Source organism: Anabrus simplex, chromosome 9 (assembly GCF_040414725.1).
Source record: "Anabrus simplex isolate iqAnaSimp1 chromosome 9, ASM4041472v1, whole genome shotgun sequence".
Classification (NCBI taxonomy): Eukaryota; Metazoa; Arthropoda; class Insecta; order Orthoptera; family Tettigoniidae; genus Anabrus; species Anabrus simplex.
In genome coordinates, this window is record NC_090273.1 from 95,160,526 (window position 1) to 95,188,292 (window position 27,767).

Here is a 27,767-nt window from a genome sequence, read left to right on the forward strand (position 1 = left end):
TATTGCCTCCAGGTCATTGGATTCTTACATGTGTGCAATGTATTGCACCTAGAACACCAGGAAAACGGCTTATTCCATAGAAGTCGTGGATAATTTGCTGACCTTCTACTGAAGGGAATGTTACGTACCTCCTCATGGATGCTATTGCTGCAGACACTCGACAAACAACTCTACTAACAGTGGCTTTAAAAATTCCAGCATTGTCTCCGACCGTTACGTGAAAAGAACCAGTAGCAAAAAATCGTAGTGTTATCAGTACCCTCAACATTGGAGAAAGAGGTAAGTTTCTCTTCATAGGATATTCCAGCCTCACTCGAATTTCGTCATCAACCTTAGCAACGACTATTTTTGATAACCTGTACGGTATCTATGAAGAAATTTTGCATCCATCAAATTTTCAAAGTTATTACTTCGCTGAACTATTCTTCGATCAGGATTATTGTGCAAGAAATCTAAAAAGAGCAATTCCGCATCTAAAGGGAGATTCACAGCAGCCATTTTGGAACAGGTTGCTAAATGCTAATGTTAGCCATTTAACATGGGAAATGGCTGATATTAACTTTAATACGCAGTATAACATATGTTAGCGTTAACAGTTGTTGATGAAATGCAAATTTTCTTAAAGTGTATGTTAAAATGATTTAACACCTTGTTAAGTACTGACATGTGTTGATGAAACGGGCCTTAGTGTAACACGTTACATTGTCGTCAACAATTTTAAATACTTTGAGTCATTTTTCTTGACAGACTTCAAGAAAGTCACCTTTATCTTCTCGTTGCCATAAATTTCACTTCAGCAGATACTAACATAGTTACAGTGTATTTCTTGGTACCTATACAGTAATTTTCTTTCTGCTCTCATTCAGTAACTCAACAGCACAATGTTCCAGTTTATTTGCTGTAACAGTCATTGTTTCCTGAAATGCATTTTCTGAATTCCTCAGTTAAGTCAGAATTTAGCTTCCTTTGAGGCAGACCTTTTTTTCTTTCTGACATCTCTGTGAGCACAAGAAGACAGTGAACCTGGTTTTCAGAAAGTTGAAAATGATGCCAAAACTGGAGCTAGGAATGGGTGCCACCTGTTGTCTAGAATTTTCTGAACTGACACACGAAACACTTCCACACTTTTAATATGTGTCTGTAAATGAGTGTTGAATTATTCTACTGAATTTATGGCCACCTGCCTTGCTTTCATATCCATCCACAGTGTACGTTTGACATGTCCTCCAATACCAAGACACATTACTTTACATCTCACCGACACAAATAGGTCTTATGGTGACGGTGACGATGGGATAGGAGAGGGTTAGGGGTGGGAAGGAAGTGGCCATGGCCTTAATTAAGGTACATTCCCAGCATTTGCCTGGTGTGAAAATAGGAAGAAGAGGCAGTGGTGGAGAAGTACCATCAACACCCTGACCTTAGCAGAAGCTGGACAAGGAGAAATGAAAATGATGACGATTTTCTGTCTTAATTTCTGTGTACATTTTGCTAGTTGTGATTGCCACAATACTGGTAATATTTGCACGAGTTTTATCTGACGTACCAGCACTCACACTAATAGGCCTTGTGACCAGACTTGTTGCACTTGAAACCCTATGCACCACTTTCTTCCAGATAGCCTCCCCCAATCAATCAATCAATCAATCAGTCAATACTGATCTGCATTTAGGGCAGTCACCCAGGTGGCAGATTCCCTATCTGTTGTTTTCCTAGCCTTTTCTTAAATGATCGCAAAGAAATTGAAAATTTATTGAATATCTCCCTTGGTAAGTTATTCCAATCCCTAACTCCCCTTCCTATAAACGAATATTTGCCCCAATTTGTCCTCATGAATTCCAGCTTTATCTTCATACTGTGATCTTTCCTACTTTTAAAGACACCACTCAAACTTATTTGTCTACTGATGTCATTCCACGTCATCTCTCCACTGACAGCTTGCAACATACCACGTAGTCCAGCAGCTCGTCTCCTTTCTCCCAAGTCTTCCCAGCCCAAACTTTGCAACATTTTGTAACACTACTCTTTTGTTGGAAATCACCCAGAACAGTTCTAGCTGCTTTTCTTTGGATTTTTTCCAGTTCTTGAATCAAGTAATCCTGGTGAGGGTCCCATACACTGGAACCATACTCTACTTGGGGTCTGCAAAAAGCTTTATCCCTGATTCCACTTCTTTACTCATATCATTTATCTATATATATAAAATAACTTATCCTGACTGACTGACTGACTGACTGACTGACTGACTGACTGACTGACTGACTGATTCATCATCGCCGAGCCAAAACTACTGGACATAAAGAAATGAAATTTTGGACATAGATTCATATTAAGATGTAGGTGGTCGCTAAGAGAGGATTTTTGGATATTCCTTCTCTAAGGGGCTGGAAACGGGGGTGAATTTTTAAAATGAGTGTATCAATATCTCAGAACTTTAAAAGTTTACAGATGTAAAAATTGGCATTTAGAATCTTCTTTAAAAATAAGGGAACACGTATTCTTTTATTTTCAGAAAATCCCAATAGGAGTGGTAAAAACAGTGAAAAAGGGGTTGAATGCCTTTAATCAGGATACCGGTTCCTATATACAGAAACTGAAGATATTACAGACCTGAAAATTGGTACTTTTGATCTCGTTTAAAAATAAAGAAACACGTATTTTTTTTGTTTTTGGAAAATCCAATTAATGGGAGGGTGAAAAGGGGGTGAATTTTTAAAATGAGTGAATCTTTATCTCCAAACTTTTAAAGTTTGCAGATGTAAAAATTGGTATTTAGAATCTTCTTTAAAAATAAAGAAACACGTATTTTTTTGTTTTCGGAAAATCGCAATAGGAGGGGTGAAAAAGGGGTTGAATGCCTTTAATGAGGCTACTTATATCTCAGAAACTGAAGATATTACAGACCTGAAAACTGGTGTTTGGGATCTCCCTTAAAAATAAAGAAACACGTATTTTTTGTTTCCAGAAAATCCAATTAAGGAGGGAGGGGGTAATATTTAAAAATGAGTGTATCTATATCTCAAAACTTTTAAATGTTATAGATATGAAAATTGGTATTAACTCAAAACTTTTAAAGTTTATAGATGTAAAAATTGGTATTTAGAATCTCCTTTAAAAATAAAGAAACACGTATTCTTTTGTTTTCGGAAAATCCCAATAGGAAGGGTGTAAAAGGGGTTGAATGCCTTTAATGAGGCTACTTATATTTCAGAACCTGAAGATATTATAGACCTGAAAATTGGTATTTGGGATCTACTTTAAAAGTAAAGCAACATGTATTTTTTCGTTTTTGGAAAATCCAAATGTTGGGGGGTGAAAAGGGGGGGTGAGATTTTTAAAATGAGTGTGTCTACATCTTAAAACCTTAAAATTTACAGATGTAAAAATTGGTAGTTAGAATCTCCTCTAAAAATAAAGGAACGCATATTTTTTAGTTTCCTGTAAATCCCAATAGGAGGGGTGTAAAAGGGTGAAAAATGGGTTGAATGCCTTTAATGAGGATACATATATCTCAGAAACGGTAGATATTAAAGAACTGAAAATTTGTATAAGGGATCTCCTTCAAAAATAAAGAAACACGTATTTTTTAGTTTTTGGAAAATCCAATTAATGGCGGTTAAACAGGAGTGACAAATTGGTGTGAATTTTTTGAAAGACTATATCTACAGAATATCTTGGAAACGTAAAATGTAACAGACGTAAAAAATGGGTGTTTGGAATCTCCTGTAAATGTAAAGAAACATAGGTGATTTGTTTTTGGAAACTCCACTTAAGGAGAACTCAAAAGGGGTGAAATTTTAAAATGAGAATTTCTACGGTATATCTCAAAAAACTCAACATGTTACAGAAGTGAAAAATGGTATTTTTTATCTCTATTAAACATAATGAAACGTGTATTTTTAGTTTTCGGAAATACCACTTGGGTGGGAGGGGGGGGGGGTAAAAGTGACTGAAAATGGTGAATTCTTTTAATTAGGCTACTGATATCTCAAAAATGAAGATGTTACAGACGTGAAATTTGATATTTGCAATCTGCTTTAAAAGTAAAGAAACACGTATTCTCGGAAAATCCAATGAAGGGGGGGGTGAAAGAATTGAAAAATTAATTGACTTAATTGTATGAGAATACATACATCTAATAAAAACTAAAGTTGTTACAGACGTGAAAATTTGTATTTGGATCTCCTTTAAAAACAAAGAAAAACGCGTTTTGGGGGAAACCATCTTGGGGGGCGGGAGTGTAAAGGAGCTGAATTCCTTTCATGTGGACACATAAATCAAAAACTGAAGAAGTTAGAGTCGTGATAATTGGAATTTAGAAGATCCTTTACTATTAAAGAAACAAGTATTTTTGCGGGAAAGTTCACTTATGGGGTGGGGGTGGGGCAGTTGGAAATGAAGTGAAAAAATGAATGATTTTTATGGGGATACATATATCTCAAAACTGAAGGTAATAGACGTGTTTGTAATCTCCTTTAAACTTAAAGAAACGCCTTTTTTTAATTTTTTTTGGCGGGGGGGGGATGTTGGCGGTAAATAAACTTAAGGGCGGTGGGGTGTAAAAGGAGGTGAGACCAATTAATTTTACTGTTAATGTACTTATAAGGATCCTCCGTTGCTCAGGCGGCAGCGCGCTGGCCTCTCACAGCAGGGTTCCGTGGTTCAAATCCCGGTCACTCCATGTGACATTCGTGCTGGACAAAACGGAGGCGGGACAGGTTTTCCTCCCCGGTTTTTCCTGTCATCATTAATTCCAGAAACACATAATAGTAATAATAATAATAATAATAATAATAATAATAATAATAATAATGTTCAGGACCGTCGTCAAATGTGCTGACCACGCTGGAAACGGCTCCTGGACAGGTAATGACTAAGAATGCAGTCCGGCCGCGGGTTCAGTGCCACCAAGGCACCCAATATGACACCACGCCGTATCTTCTGAAGGATTTTATCCATATTAAAAATTATTATAGGAAAAGATGGCAAAGATTTACGAACCCAACTGACCGGGAGGAATACCTGAGCCTAACCCGGGAAGTACGAAATCGATTGCTGGAAAGGAAGATTGAAAAATGGGAGGAAGCGTGCCGTAATCTAATAGAAAACGAGCCAGGTCGGGAATTTTGGTAGATTCTCGCAGAAAACGAGTCGGATCGCGAATTTCGGTGGATTATATATCTAAAACAATAAGCATTCAATTATAAATTTCAGTATAATACCGTAGCGAAGCATGGGTATCTTGCTAGTATATGTAGGCCCTATAAGAAAACATAAAAGTCTAATAATACTGCCGTGAGGAATTCCTCTTTTAATTATTATTGGGTCAGATAAAGATTTGCCTACTCTAATTCTCTGCATTCTATTTTCTAGAAATATAACCACCCATTCAGTCACTCTTTTGTCTAGTTCAATTGCACTCATTTTTGCCAGTAGTCTTCCATGATCTACGCTATCAAATGCGTTATATAGGTCAATCACAATACTGTCCATTTGACCTGTTGAATCCAGGATATCTGTTATATCTTACAGAAATCCTGTAAGTTGTGCTTCAGTGGAATAATCTTCCTAAACCCGAAATTCTTTCTATCGAACCTGTTATTAATTTTGCAAACATGTCTAATATTCTGGATTGTATTTAATATCTAATTCATCACATTTTTACACGCACAAACAGAATTTTCCATTGCAAAGAAAGTAGTCAGCTTATCATTTCGTTTTCTGAACAATGAAATCTTGGTATATCTTGCTAATAAGTTCCATTCTTGTAATCTAGAACCTAATAGTTCAGCATGTTGTCTTGAATCTAATAATCCTGGTGAGGGTTCCATACACTGTTGCTTGGAAAGACCTACATCCCTAACTAAATCATTAAGTTCTGCCTGTCATATCAGATGAGGAGTTTTATGATGTTCGGGAATGTAGGTAGGATCAGCGGAAGTTGAAGGGTAGTCTGATAGGATTCTGATTGTTTGTGTTCCCCTGGAATTACATGATCTTCCCCATTGGTGGGAGTAATTGGGACGGGAAGCTCTGGACAATGTAGCACAGGTCTTGTGGCTGATGGCAGATTGGGATACACAATGTTACTTTTAGTTTTTGTCACCCCTCCTTTTACAGAATTGAATTGTGCACATAATATAAGGTACATCTGAAACCAAATGATAAGGTAATAATCCAAAAATAACAAACCTGAAGGAACATATGTCAACCGATGTTACACCATGAAAAACATTTTAAATTTCAACAACATACACATGCTAGAAACAAATATTCGCAGGATTACCAACATGACAACTAAAGAAAGGATATAGGAAGCAGGCCAGGGAACTCTACAGAGTACATGATCTTACGTGATGATGTAGGGGAAAAAACGTGAGAGCATTAACCCTTTAGTCTGGTTTAATCACAATAAAGAATTTTAACAAGGTATAAAAACAAACCACGAGGTTCCTGTTGATGGTTGTTTAGAAAATCAAATGGCAACACAATATTACGATTACATTTAAGAAGGTGAGCATAACTTCTACAATGAAATTTACAAGGAAAATTTAACAGGGAATATAACATAATTACAACCAACAAAATGGAAAAGTGTCTACAAATTATTACTAAATATTTTACCAAGAAAATAACGTAATTTGAAATTTAAATCAGAGGCCTTCAAAGTTGCTGTTTTTTCCTAATACACATCAGTGAGAGACGCATCGCTCCACAGGATTACTCTAAATTGACGCAGCACTACGGGAGGCAACCCGAATGAAAAAATTAAAATTTACATTACACCAAAGGTTAATAAAAAGGAATTGCCTCCAAAACAAAGGATACGCCTAGCTGACGGGGTAAGGCATTACAAAATCAAAACGGTGAAAACCAGGGTCTGAGGTAAACTGCGAAACAAATTAATTCACTTATTAATTTAACATTAGAGAAAAGAAAACATGCTTACCCCGGGATGACTGGAGCCGCTGAGCGGACCACCTTACAACGTGCGTCCAGTCTTGAAGACGTACGGAAACCAAAGACACGGACCAGAGCCCTGCTCCTGCTAAGGAGCCAAAGGCCAGAAATTGAGAAATGGCCAATCAGGGAAGCTACCTATGATTCGACCCGACATTTCACCAATAAAAATCATTGTTATTTTCGCCAATAGGATTACAGCACCATATATGGTAATGTGAGAAACATATGCTAGAGGTATCGATTGCGAAACTCAGCAATTTCGTGATCGAAGCCTCCACGTGGCAAATACAGGGTGATACAAATGATGGGTTACAACATGTACACTACTGGAGATCTCCAATACCAAAATCAATGTTTCTTTTAGCACTCTATGATTAAATAAATATAATTGTCTCTTCTGTGAGTCCTGAAAATTCCTTAAATCCACAAAGTTTCACAAGAAATAAAACACATTTTACTTCAACTTCGTCGCAATTGTCTTAGTTCTTGATATTACCAACATTTTTACATGAATTTACAGCAACCAAAAAAAAAAAAAAAAAAGAAAGAAAAGAATTGAATTGAATTCTTCGAAAATGTCTGAGAGTTCCTTAGTTTTTTCATTGACGGTTTCATGACAAATTTTTAGTATTATGTCAAGAATTAAATGGTTTCATCCACTTTATGAACTCACCACCGGCGACTTCCTCCACCGCCGAAACTCGAGCTCTGCTCGATAATAGATTTTAAAAAAACACTTTACTTTAAATGGCGGTTTTAACTGGAGGTCTGAATTTTGTGAAAACACACTGATACCAATACATATCACCCACATCTTGATGCGACTTTTACTAAGAATATCTTGGAAGCAGAATTTCCTAAGCTCGACCACGGGTATTGCTGTCCATAGGATTGCTGGCATCGGCCGCCTGCCAACACGGTTTCCCTTTTTAGTCCCACCAGGGTCTCCAATGAAGCTTCTTTTAATTCACTCGAATAGTGAACTCACAGTGAAAATGTAATAAGACATGGCACAGTGCTGGGTAATTGCCACCACCAGGAATTCTGCGACACTGCACTCCCAGGTTGGATGCAAACAGGTCAGGAATTCATAGTGCCCCTTCCAAGAGGCATGACAGGTTACCTGTCTGGACCAGGTTATTGTGATGATTGGAACACAGATCAATCCACAGCAGAAAAGGAAGTTATACAGGAAAAGTCATAGCTCGGCTATGCAGAAGAGTCCTTTGAGAAACGTAGACTGAAGGGTGGTTTTTGTCCCACCAGGGTCTCCAATGAAGCTTCATTTAATTTACTCGAATAGTGAACTCGCAGTGAAAATGTAGTAAGACATGGCGCAGTACTGGGTAACTGCCACCACCAGGAATTCTGCGACACTGCACTCCCAGGTTGGATGCAAACAGGTCAGGAATTCATAGTGCCCCTTCCAAGAGGCATGACAGGTTCCCTGTCTGGACCATGTTGTTGTGATCATTGAAACAGAGATCAATCCACAGCAGAAAACGAAGTTATACAGAAAAAGCCATAGCTCGGCCATGCAGAACAGTCTTTTGAGAAACAGAGACTAAAGGGTGGTTTTTCCGTTTTTTTTTTTTTTTTTTTTTTTTTTTTACCACTATTGCTACATAACAGGAACTGTTAAAATTCCGTGCGAGGAAGATAACCTCGCCCCAAGTATTTTTGGGAACTCTAAGGCCCCCCCAAGGGCAAGTATGTTTAAAATTTTACCAAACATAAAAGACCAAATAAAATTAGGAAAGTTTACTGAAGTTTACCTTAATACCGGAAATTTTACAAGGGATCCCTAGTTATGAAAATGAAATGTCGTATGGCTTTTAGTGCCGGGATATCCCAGAACGGGTTCGGCTCGCCAGGTGCAGGTCTTTCTATTTGACTCCCGTAGGCGACCTGCGCGTCATGATGAGGATGAAATGATGATGAAGACAACACATACACCCAGCCCCCGTGCCATTGGAATTAACCAATTAAGGTTAAAATCCCCGACCCGGCCGGGAATCGAACCCGGGATCCTCTGAACCGAAGGCCAGTACGCTGACCATTCAGCCAACAAGTCGGACATCCCTAGTTATGAAAATGAATGAAAATCTTAACCTAAAGGAGATAATAAATTACATCTAACATGGTCTCAAATGACCTTCCTTATTACAACTAAAATCCCATATAACTAGTAAAAGAAAAAAATACTCTGTGCATTCTTAATGGCTCAGGATAAGCGAATAAACAAAACAAATAAAGGGAAATTTTAGCCTATTGCAAGGGAACTCAAAACATGGAAATAACCACTTAATTACTTCAGTTTGCAACCATATTCAATCATTTGAGGTTAGTAAGTCACCATTCATTTACCATGTCATGTACTCTTTAACACAGATAACTCACATTACGTATTACGTGTCACACCAGTCAAATTTCAAACAGCAAGGAAAACAATATCGAAATCGCATTGCATTTACCAACAGAAACTCGAAAATTGAAAAAGAGGAGAGTAATGCAAGAGTGTGCATACAAAACTCCAACTCACTGATATAAACAATAAAAAGGCACAAGTAAGACCTTCATAACAGAGATTATCAGATAACAGCACGAAACACAAGACTACCGAGCCCATCTGTCCTTCGACACACACACACCACCACCACAAGACCCAAGGGCGACGACTTCTGAATCAGCATAACGAACCAATAGTAAAAGACACAGACGACCTCAGCACTGATTCTATCACACATCACAAAAACACAGTACTCGCACACACACAAAAACACCCGTGCGATGACATCAAGCAGTACCCAGAAAGTAAAAGGGCAAAACATGACCTCAAGTACCCTTGAACTTATCACACGACATTGAGAATCTTAGGGCCAATATCATACTCCCAGGAGAGGAATGGCCTAGCACCTTAAGTCCTAAGTCTCAGTACACACATAAATGCCTACTCAAGACACCCACTAAAAACACACAATTATTTACAATAATGGTAGGACAGATACCCAATTTTAGAACCTTACTCAGTCGACAGGATCCCATACTCTCGGAAGCTGTGTAAAAGAATTTAGAAGACACTACACCAATAACGAAAGAAATTTTTAACATCGAGAAAATCGAACAAGACAAAACAAGCAGAAAAATTAACTGACTGGCTTAGCTAAATTGTGGTACCTTCAAATTTTCACTAGTGACAAATTTAAAATAACAAATGAAAGTCTTGATAACCTGCAACCTACTATGAATTTAACGATAATTAACAGCTCAGCATAAAGACACCGAAATGAACATTTGCAGACATATTCCTAGTATTCATACAATAACAAGGGACATTATTTTCCACCTAGTCACCTAATACCAAGAAAAAGATTACGAGGAATCTCATACTAGATGCACCAGATTTCAAACATGTCATGAGCACAAGTGCAGATCCGTAACCCATCAAATTAGCCCAAATGGCCTCAGCGAACACGCTGTCTATTAATATGGTGAGCACGCTTCACCCTCCGCGACTATCACAGTCAATGTAGACCCTTCCTAGGAAATATAGGAACACACGGGTAAATAAATATACGTGACAAAGGAACAGACGCTTACACGATGGAAAAGCTCAGTAAGCCACACCAGGAAACTCTCAGTCAGATAAGAGATCCCCTAACCTCTAAATCTGATTGGCAAATTTAGCAGCTGGCTGGGAATCGCTCCAAATTGTCCCATACCTACTCAGAAACGAACCTAGATCCAGCAAAAGACCAAAAACCACACCACATGACTGGAAATTTGAATATATACCGAGCTAAAATACGTCATAAAAATAGTTTTAGAAGATCACACACATAGACTACTGCCAAACAGAACACAACAGGCAACAAGAAACAAAATTTTGAAAATTCCTCTCTAAAACACGAGATTTGCAAACAGAAAATACTCGAAGAAATAGATGAAAATTATGAATCTTAACCTCAACGTTATTGTCTACAATTTACGGACACAAAAGTTTCAGAAAAACAAGAGAGACCCCTTGTTACAACTTGACCAGACCACACACACTACAACTTACGTTATCTTGAAGAAGAACAAGAAGATCATGACGAGTAACTTTAATAAGATGGAATTTGTGCGCACATAAACTCGGGGTAAGTCTAGTAATCAGCTGTCTTCAACAGATAAGTACACCAGCCGTTCAAAGATGGCATGAAGTCAGACAAGACGTACAGTACTTAGCACGATTTTGCGACGTACCTTAAAGCAACTGGAAATTACACAGATGTTACAATGAAAACACACGTATCAAAAAAGTTGAAATAATCAAACATATTGAAATTTATTAACGAAGACTTTTGGAAAGCAAATACTGCACACGCAACGTGAAGATATCACTAGAAAACACGTGGTCAGTCGAAACCTTGCCACACAGGAAAATTTTAATGTAAATTAGCAACGAAACAGAAAAAGGTTGTTACAGATAGTGATTTACCATTTCTTCCAACCGTTAATTACAAGATTAAACACAGCAACACAGACTGCACATCGTGGCACGAAAAAGACGTGATTTTTAGAACTCAAGCAAGAATAAAGAAAAACAAAAACAGGAATCAAGACTACACACGTAACAATTACAAGCTATTAAAAAAAATGGTCATATATTAATTTTTAAAACTGCCACGTGGTCCTAATGAGATGAGATCAACATAAAGAGTAAAATATTAAAAATTAAAACTAATTTTACGAAAGTTAGCCGAATATTAACAATATATAAGTAATAATAATAATAACGTAAACGTTTCCACCTTTTCAATACTACAATATATTCACAAAATTACAAATTATATGGTACTAGTTTCGACCCATCTAGGGGTCATCATCAGCCGTATTGGAGCAAAGATCATTTGTGGCAAAATCCTAAGTCAATGTTATTTTAAAGAATAACAAGTGAAATGAGATGTTATGGTAATAGTTAATAATACAAGGAATATACATACTAAGAGGTTTTTAACAAAGAATAAAGTATAAATGGGGTGTTGTAAAAATTATAATCATGGAAATCAGTAAGTTCTTGTATTGAAATGAAATATGGCTTAGGAAGAGGGCTTAAGGTGGGGCTGAAGGGTGCGGGAGAAAGTGTAATTGTCTTGGAAAAGTACCTTTGATTAAATTTAGGATTGAGTTTAGGTTGGCTGCATTATTGCTCCAATACTGCTGATGATGACCCCTAGATGGGTCGAAACTAGTACCGTATAATTTGTAATTTTGTGAATATATTGTAGTATTGAAAAGGTGGAAATGTTTACGTTATTATTATTATTATTATTATTATTATTATTATTACTTATATATTATTCTCAGTTCAATACGGACCAAAAACATGAAATTCATAACCATCAAAGAATATTAACAAGAAATTACGTTAGGAGATGATACCAGGTTATTTTTTAGGTTAGACAAGGGTTATCGCTTTCAGCCTCTTTCTTCTACAACCATGCTCTGCTACCAGATGTCACCCCGCTTTTACAGAATTGAGTTGTGCACATGATATAAGGTACATATAATAATGTTATTTGCTTTACGTCCTACTAACTTCTTTTGCGGTTTTCGGAGACGCGAAGGTGCCGGAATTTAGTCCTGCAGGAGTTTTTTTACGTGCCAGTAAATCTACCGACACGAGGCTGACGTATTTGAGCACTTTCAAATACCACCGGACTGTGCGAGGATCGAACCTGCCACGTTAGGGGCCAGAAGACCAGCGCCTCAACCGTCTCAGCCACTCAGCCCGGCCAGGTACATATAAAACCAAATGATAAGGTATTAATCTGAAAATAACAAACCTGAAGGAACACATGTCAGCCGATGATACACCATGAAAAACATTTTAAATTTCAACAACATACACATGCTAGAAACAAATATTCGCAGGATTACCAACATGACAACTAAAGAAAGGATATAGGAAACAGGCCAGGAAACCCTACAGAGGACATGATCTTACGTGACGTTGTAGGGGAAAAAACGTGAGAGCATTAACCCTTTAGTCTGGTTTACTCACAATAAAGAATTTTAACAAGGTATAAAAACAAACCACGAGGTTCCTGTTGATGGTTGTTTAGAAAATCAAATGGCAACACAATATTACGATTACATTTAAGAAGGTGAGCGTAACTTCGACAATGAAATTTACAAGGAAAATTTAACAGGGAATATGACATAATTACAACCATCAAAATGGAAAAGTGTCTACAAATTATTACCAAATACTTTACCAAGAAAGTAACATAATTTGAAATTTAAATCAGAGGCCTTCAAAGTTGCTGTCTTCTCCTAATACACAATAGCGATTGATGCATCGCTCCACAGGAGTACTCTAAATTGACGCAGCACTACGGGAGGCAACATGAATGAAAAAATTAAAATTTACGTTACACCAAAGGTTAATAAAAAGGAATTGCCTCCAAAACAAAGGATACGCCTAGCTGACGAGGTAAGGCATTACAAAATCAAAACGGTGAAAACCAGGGTCTGAGGTAAACTCCGAAACAAATTAATTTACTTATTAATTTAACATTAGAGAAAAGAAAACATGCTTACCCCGGGATGACTGGAGCCGCTGAGCGGACCACCTTACAAGGTGCATCCAATCTTGAAGACGTACGGAAACCAAAGACACGGACCAGAGCCCTGCTCCTGCTAAGGAGCCAAAGGCCGGAAATTGAGAAACAGCCAATCAGGGAAGCTACCTATGATTCGACCCGACATTTCACCAATAAAAATTATTGTTATTTTCGCCAATAGGATTGCAAGACCATGTATGGTAATTTGAGAAACATATTCTAGAGGTTTCGTTTGCAAAACTCAGCGATTTCGTGATCGAAGCCTCCACGTGGCAAATACAGGGTGATACAAAAGATGGGTTACAACATGCACACTACTGGATCTAATACCAAACTCAATGGATCTTTTTCTTTTAACACTTAACTTCGTCGCAAATGTCTCGGTTCTTGATATTGCCAAAATTTTTACGTAAATTAACAGCAACCAAAAAAGAAAAAAAAATGAATTGAATTCTTTGAAAATGTCTGAGAGTTCCTTAGCTTTTCAATGACGGTTTAATGACAAATTTTTAGTATAATGTGAAGAATTAAATGATTCCATCCACTTTATGAACTAACCACTGGCGACAGTTTTCCTTGAAAATCCCTCTGTTTTGGCAATACAGAAGTGACAGTTTTTCAGATGACTGGTACACTGTTGCCAAATCATTGAAAAAGCAAGACATATTGTTATTTTTCCTCCGCAACTACTCTGTTAACTTCACGTAACACGTTACACAACACATGTAGTGCCCAATTTTTATCTTGATCACCGACTTTACAGACAAATGCAAGTAATATGCTCTTCTGCGCTGTCTGTAATTGATTGACGTTGTGATTTCAAAGTTAATTCCCCACAGACATAGCAGAAACTATTTGAAGAATTTTTACACGAACGATGATGGCGATCCATTTAAATCTATTGCAGAATAACTAGTACCGCTCACAGCACTTACACAATCAGAAACTAAACGTTTCTGGTCTCACAATACAACAGCAAGCAACCGTATTTCTACAACACAACAGCAAGTAAGCAACCATTTTTTCTTTCCATTAGTCATTTATAGCTGGATGTGCCTACCCTCCGTGAAGGGTAACCTCATTCAAACCACAAAAGAGAAAGTATGTTTCAAATGGTACTTTAAAGGAACGGAAATTATACGTATCTGTGTAAAAGATCTAAGTGGATAGGTTTTAACTCATTTTATATGGTTCGCTAACTAAAAAATTAGAGTTTATAAAAAATTCTACATGTAGGCAATTTTCCAAGGCCATATTCATAATCAGGACATACAAATTACTTAAAAATTGTTATTCTTTCTTGTCCATGTTAAGAAAACCTTGTTGAGTAGTGTTATTATTAGTTTTGCAAGAAATGAAGTTCATGCTTTAAGTTGTCAACTGGCTGTACTTTTTTGAATGGTTGCATTAATCATTGCTTTAACCTGGTAAAAAATAAGGCACAGTACTGGAATTTCCTAAGACCTTAAATATGGTTTGCAATGAAGGAAGAGTGAAGATATTTGGAAATTGATGAAATACTTTCAAGGAGATGGCACACAGCTCTTTTTTATGAGGAGATATTGATGTGGGCAACCACAAGTAATGATGATTCATTCGTCTTGTGAAGTGATATGAGCATGTTTTAAAATGACTTCTTTTGAAAACGACATAGCATTGAAACAATATGTATATTTTTACCTGTAGTGTAATTTCTCCTCAATTTGGGTGCTTATCATGTAATCAAACATTTTTTAGCATATTTTATGTTAATTTTTACTTATTTGATCAATAAATAATAATTTTGTGGTAAAAATACATATTTTTCACAAGTAAGTTACCTGAAATGTGTTAAATTCTGACAGTGACAGGAGAAAAGAACTACACTATGTGATCAAAAGTATCTGGACACCCACAAAAACATACGTTTTTCATCTTAGGTGCATTGTGCTGCCAGCTACTGCCAGAAACTCCATAGCAACGACCCCAGTAGTCATTAGACATCGTGAGAGAGCAGGATGGGGCGCTCCGCGGAACTCACGGACTTCGAACGTGGTCAGTTGATTGGGTGTCACTTGTGCCAGAAGTCTGTACGTGAGATTTCCACACTCCTAAGCATCCCTAGGTCCACTGTTTCTGCTGTGATAGTGAAGGGACATGTACAGCACGAAAGTGTACAGGCTGACCTTGTCTGTTGACTGACATAGACCGCCCACAGTTGAAGAGGGTCGAAAAGTGTAAGAGGCAGGCATCTATCCAGACCATCACACAGAAATTCCAAACTGCATCAGGATGCACTCCAGGTACTATGACAGTTCGGCAGGAGGTGAGAAAACTTGGATTTCATGGTCGAGCGGTTGCCCGTAAGCCACACATCATGCGGTCAAAGCCAAACGACGCCTCGCTTGGTGTAAGGAGCTTAAACATTGGACGATTGAACAGTGGAAAAACGTAATGTGGAGTGACGAATCACGGTACACAATGTGGCGAACCGATGGCAGGGTGTTGGTATGGAAAATGCCCATGAACGTAATCTGCCAGCGTGTGTAGTGCCAACAGTAAAATTCGGAGGCGGTGGTGTTATGGTGTGGTCGTGCTTTTCATGGAGGGGGCTTGCACCCCTTGTTTTTCATGGCACTATCACAGCACAGGCCTACATTGATGTTTTAAGCACCTTCTTGCTTCTCACTGTTGAAGAACACTTGGGGGATGGCGATTGCATCTTTCAACACGATTGAGCACCTGTTCATAATGCACGGCCTGTGGCTTAGTGGTTACACGACAATAACATCCATGTCATGGACTGGCCTACACAGAGTCCCGACCTGAATCCTATAGAACACCTTTGGGATGTTTTGGAACACCGACTTCATGCCAGGCCTCACCGACCGACATCACTACTTCTCCTCGGTGCAGCGCTCCGTGAAGAATGGGCTGCCATTCCCCACGCAACCTTCCAGCACTTATTTGAATGTATGCCTGCGAGAGTGGAAGCTGTCATCAAGGCTAAGGGTGGGCCAACTCCATATTGAATTCCAGCATTACCGATGGAAGGCGCCACAAACTTGTACATGTTCAGCCAGGTATCCGGATACTTTCGATCACACTATATAATACACCGGTGGTTCATAACCTGTTAGAGGAGAGATCCTCACTTGGACTATGTATAAGTAGGGTAGCATCCTGCTTCATGAATTTACCGAGCTCAAAACATTTTAAGCAAGCCTCGGACCTATGGGAGTAACGGAGTCCCACTCCCGTTTGATGGGGCGAGGGACTCCTTGGAAACAACTTGGTGAACGAAATGGAATTCGATGGGGAGCTATCAATATTAATGGGGCTTATGGAAGAAAGAAAGTAAAACTGGCTGAGTCAGCAAAGAGGATGCATCTGGATGTGCTAAGAGTAAGTGATATTCGGGTAAGGGGAGATAACGAGGAAGATATAGGAGATTATAAAGTGTACTTGACGGGTGTTAGAAAGGGAAGGGCAGAGTCTGGGGTAGGGCTCTTTATCAGGAATACCATTGCACGGAACATAGTTTCTGTTAGGCACGTAAATGAGCGAATGATATGGGTAGATTTGTCAGTTGGAGGAATTAGGACTAGAATTGTGTCCGTGTATTCACCATGTGAGGGTGCAGATGAGGATGAAGTTGACAAGTTTTATGAAGCATGGAGTGACATCATGGTCAGGGTCAACAGCAAGGATACCGGGCGAGTTGGCCGTGCGCGTAGAGGCGCGCGGCTGTGAGCTTGCATCCGGGAGATAGTAGGTTCGAATCCCACTATCGGCAGCCCTGAAAATGGTTTTCCGTGGTTTCCCATTTTCACACCAGGCAAATGCTGGGGCTGTACCTTAATTAAGGCCACGACCGCTTCCTTCCAACTCCTAGGCCTTTCCTGTCCCATCGTCGCCATAAGACCTATCTGTGTCGGTGCGACGTAAAGCCCCTAGCAAAAAAAAACAAAAAAAAAACAGCAAGGATAGAATAGTGCAAATGGGTGACTTCAATGCGAGAGTTGGAAATAGAACTGAAGGATACGAAAGGGTGATTGGTAAATGTGGGGAAGATATGGAAGCTAATGGGAATGGGAAGCGTTTGCTGGACTTCTGTGCTAGTATGGGTTTAGCAGTTACGAATATATTTAAACATAAGGTTATTCACCGCTACACATGGGAGGCTAGGGGTACCAGATCCATAATAGACTATATCTTAACAGACTTCGAATTCAGGAAATCTCTTAGGAATGTACGAGTTTCTGGGGAGTTTTTGATGATACAGACCACTGATCTGTAGTGAACTAAGTATCTCTAGACCTAGGGTAGAGAAAGTGAAATCTGTCTGCAAGCGAATAAGGGTAGAAAAAATTCCAGGACGAGGAAATTAGACAGAAGTACCTGGATACGATTAGTGAGAGGTTTCGAACAGTGGACAGTAAGCAGGTCCAGGATATAGAAAGTGAATGGGTGGCATACAGGGATGCTGTAGTAAAAACATCAAGGGAATGCCTAGGAACAACTGTGTGTAAAGATGGGAAAAAACAAACATCTTGGTGTAATGATGAAGTGAGAGCAGCTTGTAAATGTAAAAAGAAGGCTTATCAGAAATGGCTCCATACGAAGGCTGAGGCAGACAGGTATTTGTACGTAGATGAAAGAAACAGAGCGAAACAAATAATTGTTGAATCCAAAAAGAAGTCATGGGAAGATTTTGGTAATAACCTGGAAAGGCTAGGTCAAGCAGAAGGGAACCTTTCTGGACAGTAATAAAGAATCTTAGGAAGGGAGGGAAAAAGGAAATGAACGGTGTTTTGAGTAATTCAGGTGAACTCATAATAGACCCCAGGGAATCACTGGAGAGGTGGAGGGAATATTTTGAACAGCTTCTCAACGTAAAAGGAAATCCTACTGGTGGTGTTGCAAACACCCAAGCTCATGGGGAGGAGGAAAATAGTGATGGTGAAATTACGCTTGAGGAAGTGGAAAGGATAGTAAATAAACTCCATTGTCATAGAGCAGCAGGAATAGATGAAATTAGACCTGAAATGGTGAAGTATAGTGGGAAGGCAGGGATGAAATGGTTTCATAGAGTAGTAAGATTAGCATGGAGTGTTGGTAAGGTACCTTCAGATTGGACATAAGCAGTAATTGCACCTATCTATAAGCAAGGGAACAGAAAGGATTGCAACAACTATCGAGGTATTTCATTGTTTAGTGTAACAGGCAAGGTATTCACTGGCATCTTGGAAGGGAGGGGGCGATCAGTAGTTGAGAGGAAGTTGGGTAAAAACCAGTGTGGTTTCAGACCACAGAGGGGTTGTCAGGATCAGATTTTCAGTATGCGCCAGATAATTGAACAATGCTATGAGAGGAATAGCAGTTGTGTTTATGTTTCGTGGATCTAGAGAAAGCATATGATAGGGTACCGAGGGAAAAGATGTTCACCATACTGGGGGACTATGGAATTAAAGGTAGATTAATTATTAAAATCAATCAAAGGCATTTACGTTGACAATTGGGCTTCAGTGAGAATTGATGGTAGAATGAGTTCATGGTTCAGGGTACTTACAGGGGTTAGACAAGGCTGTAATCTTTCACCTTTGCTGTTCGTAGTTTACCTGGATCATCTGCTGAAAGGTATAAAATGGCAGGGAGGGATTCAGTTAGGTGGAAATGTAGTAAGCAGTCTGACCTATGCTGATGACTCGGTCTTAATGGCAGATTGTGCCGAAAGCCTGCAGTCTGATATCTTCGAATTTGAAAATTGGTGCAATGAGTATGGTTTGAAAATTAGCCTTTCGAAGACTAAATTGATGTCAGTAGGTGAGAAATTCAACAGAATTGAATGTCAGATTTGTGATACAAAGTTAGAACAGGTCGATAATTTCAAGTACTTAGGTTGTGTGTTCTCTTAGGATGGTAATATATTAAGTGAGATTGAATCAAGGTGTCGTAAAGCTAATGCAGTGAGCTCACAGTTGCGATCAACAGTATTCTGTAAGAAGGAAGTCAGCTCCCAGACGAAACTATCTTTACATCGGTCTGTTTTCAGACCAACTTTGCTTTACGAGAATGGAAGCTGGGTGGACTCAGGATATATTATTCATAAGTTAGAAGTAACAGACATGAACGTAGCAAGAATGATTGCTGGTACAAACAGGTGGGAACAATGGCAGGAGGGTGCTCGGAATGAGGAGATAAAGGCTAATTTAGGAATGAACTCAATGGATGCAGCTGTACGCATAAACCGGCTTCGGTTGTGGGGCCATGTGAGGGGAATGGATGAGGATAGGTTACCTAGGAGGATAATGGACTCTGTTATGGAGGGTAAGAGAAGTAGAGGTAGACCAAGATGACGATGGTTAGACTCGGTTTCTAACGATTTTAGATAAGAGGTATAGAACTAAATGAGGCCACAACACTAGTTGCAAATCGAGAATTGTGGCGTCGTTTAGTAAATTCGCAGAGGCTTGCAGCCTGAACGCTGAAAAGCATAACAGTCTATAATTATAATGTATGTATGTATTTCTCTAATCTTTCATTAAATACATCAGTTCTCTTAACCCTTTATTGCATACTGTTGCCGTCAGGCAACATATAACTTTTCACCTGTATAAATGGATACAGATTGTGGGCAGAGGTAGTTTTACGGCACACCTTCAACTGTACAGTCAATTAAACACATATACCAGTGTTGCCTTTTTTTTTTTAAGTAACGTATGACAAAACAGCCCTACAACCAAAGGTACTCCTTCCACCCCATCAACATTCACGTGTACCATCCTCCATTTATTTTACATGGGCCCTTCCCATCACAGGTTTCAGGAGTACCTCTGGGTGAACCTCAAGGACATTACCGACCTACGGTCGTGCAAGTATACTTGCGCGTTGCAATACGTACCCATCACCAGTAGGCAGAAATGTTTAGTCTTTGAATGTTAAAAGCTTCTAAGGTTGTTACAAGGTGATTCCTGCCTTCCAATACTTGTCAATTTCTGACAGCTAGTTTATTATTTAAAAAACATGATACAGCTTAGTATTATAGTCAGAGAATGTGTTATTTAAATAATAAACTAGCTATAAGAAATTGACAAGTATTGGAAGGTGGTATTCTCCTTGTAACATAACCTTAGTTGTTTTGAGCCAATACGGGACAAAATATTATATTTTTAAACTGTTAAAAGCTTAGCGTGAATCCTGAAAAATCGTGTGTTATATATAATCCACATCACATACAAGTGTTAAGCTATTAGCGCCAGTTAAAAATTGCTGATAGATCTTAAACACTGAACGTAAGTTGAACATTTAAGAATTAAATTTTCTTCACCAAACGAAGACGAAAAATGATTCATGCAGTAAAGTGTTAAGCGCGTCATATGGTAAGAAGTTTCATTTGTTCAGCACAATATTTTGTTCACAATTCAGTTTTGTGTTTCTCCCAAAAACTTAGAAAATACGACAGTTTCTCCACTGACTGATTCGGATGGAATTTGCGCAAGTGTTTCTATACTAAGTATTTGCAGTTAGATAGAATTGGTTACTTTCACCAGTGCTGACCATGAGGTTTTGTTCAATTCATGTTTAAATACTTCAACTACTCAAGAATTTGGATCACACAAACTGATGATATAAGCAATTAAATGAAAGTAAACATAATTTCCCAAGACCGGCTGCATCCTAAGCTGGTGTCACCTTGACGTATCATCTTCACGTCTCGAGCGTCTTCGCCAGTCCTTTGTGTAATCCATGACAAGCCCCAGTTTTTAGGATATGCAGCAAAATAACCTCTTGGGGGTGATTCTCTACTGTATAATTATTTTAAAAACTAGTCACCATCGCATACAAAGCATATTAATCGCTGTCTTGTTGAATGACAACTGATTCTCAATTGGTGGAACACATTGCCAGTTTAAGATTCCTATGTAAATGTTATGAAGAGTTATTTCTCTTAATGGATGCCCTTAGCGTGGAAAATACTCCATCTTGTTAAAACAGTTTCTGTAATCTATATTGTACCAGGAAGGCCTAGGTCCTGGCACATATAAATTAAAAACTTTATTTCCAGCATCCAATTCCAGTCCGATACGTGAGCAGCGGTGTGAAAGAATGTTCTAGTACCTACCACACTTCACGAGCAAGTCTAGCAAGGTCAAGTGACGTCACTGCCGCTTACTGCTTACTTCCCCTACAGATATTTCTGGACGTTTTTTCATTAACTTTTTAACTCCTGGACTGATTAAAATAAGACCAACGCTAAATTATAGCTAACATTATGGAAGTAATGCCCTGCAAATTTCAAGTCAATCCATCCAGTAGTTTTCGAAATATAACGATTTAAAGTTTGGGAAGAATGAACACCCCTCTGTCAGCTGATTCATAGCGCCGCCCACCTGGCGTGTGTGTATATATATCACTGGGCCAAGGCCAGGGAGAGAGCAGTCTGACCTGTGTGGTGAGTACAGTTTGTCAGTGAATAAAGTATGCTCCGTCGCGATTCGCAAGAGCGTGGTTATGGCCATGACCGAACGCTGTTATACTAGTACCGTACGTGAAGTTCCAATACGCCACGATGGCGGTAAAATTCTAGACGTTTCCGTAATATAACATTTGTGAAATTATTGACTGAATAAGACCATAATTCGGAGTGAGAATTCAAGTTACTGATATTTTACGGACTGGTACACTTTACTAATTTCATGTAATTGTGAACTATGACGATATCTTAAATTATCGTGTGTGGCAAAACGGAAATCATAATTTACGACAATTTTAACCATTCTAGGACACATTCTTTTAAGACAGTATAACAGTGAACTGTGTGTAACCTTATTTTCTTAACATTTGTTCCGTAACAGGACAAGACTTTGTTATTTTTCCCAGTGAACTTTCTCGATCTTTCGATCAACACTATAATAAACTCAGAGAACATTAAGAACTTTTTATGGTTATATTAAATAATTCAGACTAGTGTTATATAAACATGACCATAAAATCACCTTAATCTGCCAACAACAATGGTTCAGAGACTGTGATAAAAACTATTGCTAATTACGTTTTCAAGTGTTTGAACTGTGCTTATTACTTCGCTATCATAATTTCAGACGTAATCGGTGACGATTATGAACTGTGTTTTGTGTCACAAGGACTGTAAATATTAATGTCGTAAAATTAGAGTTAAAACAGAACTGTGTATCACGACAGTGAGTGGTAATAATCTCCGTGATTACTGAATTAAATAGTGCCAATTGAACTTTCCGTGTGCTAATATCACCTCCAAGAGTGACAAAAACCTTGGCGAAATATTACATCCTGCTACATCAAACATCATTCCTTCATCTATGGGACCCATCGAGGGACGTCGACGTGGTCTCTTCACGGTACATCGCCGAGTTCGAGTCTTCTTCCGCACTCCACGGAATGTTCCAGAACCAGAGTCTCCAACTTCAACATTTATTTCTGTTCTGAGTGAGTGACTGACTTTTACCAAACAGTTAATCCAATACAGTGATATCATCAGTGCTTCGTGTGAAAAGTATTCCATAATTTTCTCGTCATATCAAAGAAGTTCCCATTCTATGATAAATTTATTTCAAAGTTAATAAGTAATTCAAATTCACGTTACCTAGATAAACTTTAGGGTTTTCAAGTGCTTTATTATCATTTCTTACAATCCAAACTGAGAGACACTCCACAAGAGTTTAAATATTTTACTCAATTTTTTTTTGATAAATGTGTGTGTTCATTTTTGTGTGATTTAAAACTTAGAAAGACTCGAGGTGCAAAATTGATACCTTATGTTCTCACGAGATTTAAAAAGACTGTAGGATATTAATGTCCCATGAAGGAGTGATATTTGTTTTCAAACTGACTTCAAGAAGGTCACGATATAAATCTTTGATTTTGACAAATATTGATGTAGATTTGAGTTCTTGTAAGATTGCAGGGAGATCTATCTACTAATATTATTAATACATTTTATAGAAATTTTATAGAAAAAGATATAACTATCTATTATTCGCCCTGCGATTCTATCCTTCTCTGTATCGGCTCCAAAAACACCGTACACTACCTGAGATCCTTCTCATGCCCAAAACCCACTATCATTTCCTGGTACAATATATATATATATAAAATAAGAGTTTTGTCTGGGCATTGCTCAGAATTTTAATAGGATTTCTGTATCAGTCGTGTCCACAGTAACAAGGAAATGCACTTTTTTACTTTTCCGTAATTTCTGTCTGTCTGTATGTATGTATACGCATCACGAGAAAATGACTGAAGATAATTTGATGAAAATCGGTATGCAGAGTCGGGGAATAAGTCGCAACAATCTAGGCCATAAATAATTTTATTCACGCTGACTGGGTAGTACAGGGGAAGGCCTAAAACTTAATTCTCAAATATTTATGTTATTAGTGATCATATCTTAATAAAAATCGGTATGCAAAGTCGGGTAATAAGTCGCTATGATCAAGGCCATAAATAATCTTATTCACGCTGAGTGAAATGGTAGTTTAGGGGAAGGAATGAAATTTAATTCTTGAATATTTATGTTAACGAAAACCAGTGGGTGAAGTCGGGGAATAAGTTGCTAAAATCTAGGCCATAAATAACTGTATTCACGTGGAGGAAAATGATATTTTAAGGGAAGGCTTAAAATAGAATTGTCAAATATTTATGTAATTAGTGGTCCTATCTTAACGAAAATCTGTATGCAAAGTCGAGGAATAAGTAGCTATAATATAGGTCTAAGTAATTTTATTCACGCTGAGTGAAATGGTAGTTTAAGTGAAGGCCTAAAATGCAATTCCCAAATAATTATATTATTAGTGGTCATATCGATAAATACTACATAATTCAAGTTATATAGTAGTAAATTTCTGATCATTTATGTCTTATACATTGTTACCATACCGGCTATGATCACAGAGATATTCATGAATTTGGATTTTTGTTACCAAGTCCATATCAGCGTCGAGTCACGAGAAAATGGGCAAACAGGATGTAATGAAAATCGGTATGTAAAGTCGGAGAATAAGGAACTACAGTCTACGCTATAAGTAATTTTATAAGACGCCCTAATATCACAGAGTCGAAAGAAAACTAAATATGAAGGCCTACCATATAGCAAGCTCATAAAATTTATTACCGGGCGAGTTGGCCGTGCGCGTAGAGGCGCGCGGCTGTGAGCTTGCATCCGGGAGATAGTAGGTTCGAATCCCACTATCGGCAGCCCTGAAGATGGTTTTCCGTGGTTTCCCATTTTCACACCAGGCAAATGCTGGGGCTGTACCGTAATTAAGGCCACGGCCGCTTCCAGCCCTGAAGATGGTTTTCCGTGGTTTCCCATTTTCACAACAGGCAAATGCTGGGGCTGTACCGTAATTAAGGCCACGGCTGCTTCCTTCCAGCTCCTAGGCCTTTCCTATCCCATCGTCGCCATAAGACCTATCTGTGTCGGTGCGACGTAAAGCCCCTAGAAAAAAAAGAAAAAAATTATCGACAATTATATTACATTGACCATTGTTTGTTGCGATGTGCTTTTTGACTTCCGTTGCCACTCATCTCCAATAGATAGGATAACTGCTGCATACCGAGTATTTTTTTAAAATTTGCCTTACGTCGCACCGACACAGATAGGTCTTATGGCGACGATGGAATAGGAAAGGGCTAGGAGTATGAAGGAAGCGGCCTCTGCCTTAATTAAGGTACAGTCCCAGCTTTTCCCTGGTGTAAAAATGGGAAACCACGGAATACTATCTTCAGGGCTGCCGACAGTGGGGTTCGAATCCACTATCCCCCGGGTGCAAGCTCATAGCTCTGCGCCCCTAACCACGCGGCCAACTCTCCCGGTCATACCAAGTGTAACAGTCTGCCTGAATATTGGCAGGAAGTAGCTGGGGAGTTGGATAACTATCTTCTTTAGCATTCTATTCCTCTGGTTCATAAATTTTCTGATAGTACTGGTGCATAACACACCGGTTCATCATAGTGTTCGAGCTATTCAATCCCTACTCTGGGGCACTGATTGGAATGAGCAGTGTGCATATTTAACGAAATAATGGCAGAGGAGTGTTCACGGCTGTCTGCGGCTTGGTCATTCCAGCTCTGGAACTTTGGACTGTTAGAGCTGTTCGTTAAAAGTGAGAAAATGTGCGGTTTTTCATTTGATCGAGTATTTTATATGATAACATTGTTTTTAATAGCTATTTCCTACTGACGTTTTTGTAATAACCTATGTTGATTTCCATTAGGAAAACCACAAAGTCAATCTTTCTGAGAATCCCGTAGCGAAGCACGGGTACATCAGCTAGTTGATTTGATAAGTCACATAAAATTATTTGGTTCATTATCCAATGTTTGTTATGTAAGAAAAAACAAATTCTTTGTAATTGTTTGGCTTTTTCATTCCCAATTTACCATCACTACTGAAATGATTTGAATGGAAGCTCACACAGGTTGTCCATCATATATGTATTTTTTGGGGACTTATTGGGAATTTAGATGTGTATAGTTGCATTATAGAAGAGGTTACGTTGTTGGCACTATGTTAGACTAGTGAATGTGCAAAAATGCGTTCTTTTTTAAATTAGATTTTTCAGTGCATTTCGTAGCAAATTGTTGTATAGCAAGCCTCCAACACAAAATATATAAGTCCCCAAGACAATTATTATAGAGTTCTTCACATGGAGATTATTACAAGTCTTCCACATGGAAATAATTTAAGTCCTCGAGGAATGTCTTAGAAATTACTTGAACACTTTGAGTCTTACACATTGTTACAAGTTTAATTAAGTTCATGAATTGACACCGTTGATCATTCACTTCATATTTCATACTAAGTTATGTAAACAGCGAGCTCTGTACAGCCTTGCTTTCAGTGGGCTGGCTGACAAGCAAAAGGAGACTGTAGACTGGATATGGATCACTGAATGAATGCTCCTTCGTTGTTCTTATATAACTAGATAGCTAGTACTGTGAGTCATAGCTCGTCCATGTTGTGTCAATCTTTATAATTCTTTATTTATGGGCCATAGTTCCATCATGATCGTCTTGAAATGTCACTAGTTCTTGATCACCTACTTTACAGCCAAAATACAAGTAATATGCTTTCTTTTACATTGTCTGTAATTGATAGACGTTGTGATTTCAAAGTTAATTCCCCACAAACATAGCAGAAACTATTTGGAGAATTTTTACATGAACGACGATTGCGATCCATTTAACACTATTGCAGAATAACTAGTACCACTCACAACACCTCCACAATCAGAACTAAATGTTTCTTGTCTCACTATACAACAGCAAGCAACTGTATTTTCACAACACAACAGCAAGCAACTAGTTTTTCTTTTCATTTGTTGGTTATAGCCGGATGTGCCTACCCTCCGTGCAGACGCATATAAGGGTAATAAAACTATAAACCACCGCGAAGGGTAACACTCATTCAAACCACAAAAGAGAAAGTTTGATAGGGCTGTTGCCATTGTCGGTTTAATTTTATCTCAATTATTTATGGAGATATTAAATTAAATGTTACATAGGCTGATTCTGGGTGACGTGGAGCTTGGCACAAACTGGAAGTGACAAGGCATAAGTCATAATTATGTTCCACACTGGAAGATTTATAGCTATTGTCCTTGAATAATCCGCTGCAAATACTTTGCGAGTTCAACTTAGAATTATCTCCATGCCAGCATTACTGGTTCAATCTGCCATGTCTGGCATTTTTTTTTTTTTGCTAGTTGCTTTACGTCGAACCGTCACAGATTTTGAAGAACAAAAGCATAAGTCTCAAACTAAAAACATTTGAACGGAAACAATATACTATATCGGACACACAAAGGGCTTCCAGGTCGGAGAGGATGAGAAAGTTCTGGGAGAAGAAAAAGAAGAAATTAACTCAAATGTAGTGTTCCAATGTGGGCGTAAAATATGTAAATAATAATAAATAATAAATAGAGCTTCTGTGACATTGTTGACAGCTTAAAATGTAAACCAACGGAAGTCAAATTACAATTAATGGAAGGCTCTGTTGGGAAAAATACCATATTGAAACTGTATTTTGCTCTCCTGATCAGTAGGGAATTTCACTTTCATTAGTTTAACATGGTGCTAATGATTTAAGTCCTCCTGATTTGTAGTCCCTTCATATTTATCAAGTAAATCATTTGAATCTTGGTAAAATAATTTTTTTGTTGAGTTAATAATTAT

The 27,767-nt window shown here is 38.3% G+C and overlaps 1 protein-coding gene across 1 annotated transcript in view; it reads left to right on the forward strand.

Moving 5' to 3' along the window:
- Positions 1–27,767, forward strand: part of LOC136881220 (serine-rich adhesin for platelets) — a 91,997-nt gene that overhangs the window by 36,982 nt on the left and 27,248 nt on the right. The window lies entirely within an intron of this gene.